Below are 6,985 nucleotides of genomic sequence, written 5' to 3'. Positions count from 1 at the left end.
TATCTAACTGCAAGGCAACTATGGCAAATTTTATATCATTTTGAGGCCTCGGATGTTAGATTTCCAACGCAATTGGAACCGCCTCATTTGGATCTCTGTAGCTCAAGTTATGATCGATTTAGTACGAAGAGGTCAGGCTTGACAGCTTTGCAGTTCCTTTATTTCTTCATGAGTTCTCCCAATTTGCATGCTTTTCCTTCATTCCTTCAATCCAATCTTTGCCTTCTAAACCTGAAATCACTTAACAAACATATCAAGGTATCGAATGGAATTAAAGTGAATTAAATTTAGCTATTTTAAGGCTTAAAAAGCATTTTTTCACACTTAAGCACAAATTTAGGGAGAATTACAAAACCATGATATTTCATTTAATAAATGTGAGAAAAGTTGATAAAATCCCCTAAATTAAGCACAAGATAAACCGTAAAATTGGGGTTTATCAAACCTCCCCACACTTAAACCAAGCATGTCCTCATGCTAAGAATAAAGAAGGACAAGAAAAGGGGTATGAATATTTATTCAATGGAAATAAACTATATGCACCTATCTATATGAATGCACTAAATGCAATATGACTCTATCTACTTGGTTAAAAGTAAATCAATTTCCAAGAACGTATATAAGCTAGTAGGGCCAAGATCATATGACGATTCATGAATCCTACCAATTCAAATATCAAAATGAAGTTCAAATAGACTTGCAAGAAGAAAGCTCATGAAAGCCGGGAACAAGAAATTGAGCATCGAACCCTCACCGGACGTGTATCCGCTCTAGTCGCTCTAGTGTATAGGGTTGATCACTCTATTCTCTTCTAATCATGCTTTCCATGATTTATTTTTCATATAATAATCAACAATTATTCAATGCATGCATACCTTTATCATGAGGACTTATTCGTAGGTTGTAATGGGGTTGGGGTAAAGGTAGGGATGTATATGGTCAAGTGAGCTTGAAATTTGAATCTTTGATTAACCTAAGCTCTCAACCTATACAATTCTAATACAATAACTACCTACCCATGATTCCCACTTTTTTCCACATACTCATGCATTTTCTTTAATTCACATTCCATATGCATTGTTATTGTTACTTTACTTTGGGGAATTTTTTTTTCTTTCTTTTTCTATATATATATATATATTTTTTTTTTCTTTATTTTGTTTTTCTCATTTTTTTTCACACTAAAATATATACCAGAATATCAATGCATGTGGTTTAACATTCAATGCATGAGTATGTACCCAATTCCCAACATTTTCAATAAAAATACAAAATACACTTTTACCTTAACCAATGTCCCAAGTTTCCCATACCCAAATGATACACACCCTCACTAGCTTAAGCTAATCAAAGATCCAAATTAAGGGACATTTATTGTTTTTCACTTCGGGGTAGTGATGTGCTAAACTTAAGAACAAAAGGGATTAAATAGGCTCAAAATTGGCTAACAATGGTTGATGAAAGGTAGGCTATTTGGGTAAGTGAGCTAAATGAAATGATGACCTCAATCATATAAATGCATTCATACATAGAATAATAGAAATAAAGAATCAAATAAATCAAATATTTCAATCATAGAAAGAGAATAATGCACACAAAAATGAAAATAAGTGGTTATATGATGTAACCATGCAATTGGGCTCAAAACTCATATGCTTGTGTCCTTAGCTCAAAAACCATGTTCCAAAATAAATTCTTCAAGCAAGTTCAACAAAAAAAAATTTTCAAATTGGTAGGGTGCCCTAAAATAATTTTTCTTGGAAAAGAAATCATCACCCTAACCAAGTAGTCCTAACACAAAAAGAAGTGGTAAAATATGTACAAATTCTAACTAACATGCAATCTATTATGCAATGCAACAACTAATCTAACAAAGACAAAAATTGAAAAATTGGTGTTGAAAAAGAAAATTGTTACCCATGGAGATCGGTCAAACGACCTCCCCACACTTGAAGATTGCACCGTCCTCGGTGCATGCAAAGAAGAGCAAGGTGGGTGGGTTGCTACAATTGATGAGCTTCTCCAAAAGGTTGTGAGGAAGGACTTGTGTGTTTCCCCATTTAGAAGCTTTTCCTTTCCCTCTTGGTGACCATCCTAAAAGGAAAGAAAAAGAAAGAAAATTAAGCCTACAACAAAGATATCAAAGCAAATAGAACATAGGCGGGGTCTAGTGCCAAATAAGAGCATGGTTCTCTACTACATGGTAGCTACAACATGTGAGTGAGAAAACAATATAAGCTAAGGCATATTAACTAACACTTGATGCAAGAGTAAAGTCAAAGCATGAAGAGCACTCAAAAGCATCAAGTTCAACTAGAAAGAGTGGGTCATGAAAGACATGCAAGTTCATATCAATGCACAAAGAATATAAGAGTTATACAAGATTAAGCATTGATTTAAACGTTTCATCACCCAACAATACCAAACAAGTCAAGAAGCACCAAGATTAACCAAGAAATTATCAACAATTGAGTAAGAGAATTTAACACCATTATTAAAATAAGAAACTTAGAAAGGAAAATAAGAACAAGCTATAAAAAAAACAAAATTAAAATGCAATGAATAAAAGTATGCAAATGCAATAAACGAAAGAAAATGAAAGATGAGAAAAATAAAATTGATAAAAATAGAATTTTGAAAGGAGAGGAAGAAAGTAAGAAAGCAAGATGAGAAAAGAAGAAAGGTATAAAGAAAGAAGAAGGAGAGAAGAAAGAAGAAAGAAAGAAGAAAGAAAGGAAAAAAAAAAAAAAACAGGACGCGAAAGCGACGCGTAAGCGTCACTCACGCGTGCGCGTGGGTGGCAGGATGGACAAGCGACACGTAAGTGTCCTGTACGCTTGAGCGCGGATGGTGAGAGTGTAAATCAATGCATACGCGTGATGTACGTGTACGCGTGGGCGCAGTTGTGCGTTTCGCGCAGTGTACGCGTGGTGTTCCCGCAACTCTCGGGTTCCATGTATGGAGCCATGTTGGAGCATTGACGCGTACGCGTGCCTGCCCCCCTTTCTTTTTTTTTTTTTACATATGAAAATAGAAACAGGGCCCTCTTCTAATCTACATGCATTCTAAAACAATCAAAATTCAAATTTAACGACAAATATTTTTTTGATTTTGAAATATTTTTCACATACAAAACACACAAAACTTACACTTCAAGCAAAATACAATTTAACAACAACTATTCTAATCATGACATGAATTTAACAGACAATCTTTCAATAAAGGCAAAATGTATAAGAGTATAGAAAGTAAGAAAGCTACCTACAATGGCAACTCAATTCATTCATTGATTATATCTACAAGAGAATGGAAAGAGGTTACCATGGTGGGGTATCTCCCACCTAGCACTTTTAGTTTAAGTCCTTAAGTTGGACATTTGGGAGGCTCCTTGTCTAGATGGCTTATGCTTGTACTCATCCTTGAACCTCCAAGAATTCTTGCTCCTCAATTGGTTGTCAGAATTTCCAACCATTTCCGCCAAGCTTGGGTGAGGTTCTTCCCAAGATATGAGCTCCCAAAATTGGTCTTCATGTTGTGATTCGGGATCCCATATCTTATTTTCACACTCACCTTCAAGTTGATCATCATAGCTCCAATTGGGTGGATTAGCCTTGGAATTCTCAAAGAAGCCTCTAAACAACTTCCTAGACCCATACAATTTATCTCCACACCAAACCTTAAAATCAAACTTTGAACATGCAACCCTAATGAACCTAGAATGATGTTTCCAACAACTAACCATCTCTCTCCTACTCTTGACTCCACAAAGAGCTCTAAGTTTACCATTGGTGCACGAATTGTAAATCACATTTTTCACAACTCGTACCACTAACCAGCAAGTGCACTGGGTCGTCCAAGTAATACCTTACGTGAGTAAGGGTCGATCCCACGGAGATTGTCAGCGTGAAGCAAGCTATGGTTATTTTGTAATTCTTAGTCAGAAAATCAATGATAAGGGTGATTATATTTATGAAGAGTAAAAAGTGTAAATTAAATAATACTTGTTATGCAGTAATGGAGAACAGATTGAAGATTTGGAGATGCCCTGTCTTTCGAATCTCTGCTTTCCTACTGTCTTCTTCTTCACGCACGCAAGGCTCCTTCCATGGCAAGCTGTATGTTGGTGGATCACCGTTGTCAATGGCTACCATCCGTCCTCTCAGTGAAAATGGTCCAAATGCGCTGTCACTGCACGGCTAATCATCTGTCAGTTCTCACTCATGTTGGAATAGGATCCATTGATTCTTTTGCGTCTATCACTACGCCCAGCACTCGTGAGTTTGAAACTTGTCACAGTCATCCCCTCTCGGATCCTACTCGGAATACCACAGATAAGGTTTAGACTTTCCGAATCTCAGGAATGGCCGCCAATAGTCCTAGCCTATACCACGAAGACTCTGATCATGAACCAAGAGGCTAAGAGATATACACTCAATCTAAGGTAGAACGGAAGTGGTTGTCAGGCACGCGTTCATAGGTTTAGAATGGTGATGAGTGTCACGGATCATCACATTCATCAGGATGAAGTGCGAGTGAATATTTTAGAATAGAGACAGGCGTGATTGAATGGAAAACTGTAGTAATTGCATTAATTCATCGAAACACAGCAGAGCTCCTCACCCCCAATCATGGGGTTTAGAGACTCATGCCATCAGAAATACAATGTAAAACGTGAAAATGTCATGAGGTACTAAATAAATCTCTAAAATTTGTTTAAATACTAAACTAGTAACCTAGGTTTACAGAAAATGAGTAAACTATGATAGATAGTGCAGAAATCCACTTTCGAGGCCCACTTGGTGTGTGCTGGGGCTGAGACTTGAGCTTTACATGTGCCTAGGCTATTTCTGGAGTTAAACGCCAGGTTGTAACCTATTTTGGGCATTTAACTCTAACTTGTAACATGTTTCTGGCGTTTAATGCCAGAATAGGGCAGCGAACTGGAGTTGAACGCCAGTTTGCGTCATGTAAACTCGGGTAAATTATGAACTATTATATATTTCTAAAAAGCCCTGGATGTCTACTTTCCAACACAATTGAGAGCGCACCATTTGGACTCCTGTAGCTCCAGAAAATCCACTTTGAGTGCAGGGAGGTCAGAATCCAACAGCATCTGCAGTCCTTTTTCAGCCTCTGAATCAGATCTTTGCTCAGGTCCCTCAATTTCAGCCAGAAAATACCTGAAATCATAGAAAAATACACAAACTCATAGTAAAGTCCAGAAATGTGATTTTTATTTAAAAACTAATAAAAATATACTAAAAGCTAATCAAATCATACTAAAGACTATGTAAAAATAATGCCAAAAAGCGTATAAATTATCCGCTCATCACAACACCAAACTTAAATTGTTGCTTGTCCCCAAGCAACTGAAAATCAAATAGGATAAAAAGAAGAGAATATACTATAAATTCCAAAATATCAATGAAACTTAGCTCCAATCAGATGAGCGGGACTAGTAGCTTTTTGCCTCTTGAATAGTTTTGGCATCTCACTTTATCCATTGAAGTTCAGAATGATTGGCATCTATAGGAACTTAGATTTTAGATAGTGTTATTGATTCTCCTAGTTCTGTATGTTGATTCTTGAACACAGCTACTTTATGAGTCTTGGCCGTGGCCCTAAGCACTCTATTTTCCAGTATTACCACCGGATACATACATGCCACAGACACATAACTGGGTGAACCTTTTCAGATTGTGACTCGGCTTTGATAAAGTCCCCAATTAGAGGTGTTCAGGGTTCTTAAGCACACTCTTTTTTTTCTTTGGACCTTGACTTTAACCGCTCAGTCTCAAGTTTTCACTTGACACCTTCACGCCACAAGCAGATGGTTAGGGACAGCTTGGTTTAGCCGCTTAGGCCAGGATTTTATTCTTTTAGGCCTTCCTATCCACTGATGCTCAAAGCCTTGGATCCTTTTTACCCTTGCCTTTTGGTTTTAAGGGCTATTAGCTTTTTGCTTTTGCCTTTTGGTTTAAAGAGATTTTGGCTTTTTCTGCTTGCTTTTTCTTTTTCTTTCTCTCTTTTTTTTCTTTTTTTAGCCATTTTTCTTTTCTTTTTTTTGCAAGCTTTTGTATTCACTGCTTTTTCTTGCTTCAAGAATCAATTTTATGATTTTTCAGATTATCAATAACATTTCTCCTTTTCATCATTCTTTCAAGAGCCAACATATTTAACATTCATAAACAACAGTATCAAAAGACATATGCACTGTTCAAGCATTCATTCAGAAAACAAAAAGTATTGTCACCACATCAAAATAATTAAACTAATTTCAAGGATGAATTCGAAACCATGTACTTCTTGTTCTTTTGTAATTAAAACATTTTTCATTTAAGAAAGGTGATGGATTCATAGGATGTTCATAACTTTAAGGCATAGACTCTAATCTTTATTTATTATTTAATGGAAATAATATAAATTAGGCATAAAAGCAGACACTTAGCAATAAAAGAAAAGAAACTAAAGACATAAAGACAATTGACTCTAATTTTAATACTCATATACTCTTAAAATAGATAAAAGGTTATCACAGAGTTAGGACTCAACAACCTTTGCTTTGGGAGGTAGATGCCTCTTTAGTCTGTGGGGTGCTTGGCCCTTCAAGAGATAGCTTCTGGCGCTTCAGTTCTTTTAGTTCACGCCCTTGCTCTTCTTGTTCCCTAAGCAGTTTGCAGAGTATGCTGTTTTGATTTTGCTGTTCTTCCTTCAGTTGATCCATAGCTTCTTACAACTTGGTGATAGATGCTTCTAGGCGCCCCCAGTATTCAAATTGAGGAATTTCCGAGAGGAACTCCTGTGCTCTCCTCTTGATGGGGTCGTACTGCACTTGTCCTTCCATTGACTTTTTGGTGATTGGTTGCTCAACTGAAATATACTCATCTACTCCCATTTTTACTCCAGCATCTTTGGAGTTCTTGTTTGCAATTTTGTAAAGCTCACACGAAATCAGCTGATGAACTTCCACTTCTTTTTCCAGCAT

This window comes from Arachis ipaensis, chromosome B3 (assembly GCF_059453495.1).
Source record: "Arachis ipaensis isolate K30076 ecotype BB chromosome B3, ASM5945349v1, whole genome shotgun sequence".
Taxonomy (NCBI): domain Eukaryota; kingdom Viridiplantae; phylum Streptophyta; class Magnoliopsida; order Fabales; family Fabaceae; genus Arachis; species Arachis ipaensis.
This window is presented reverse-complemented; position numbering follows the sequence as displayed.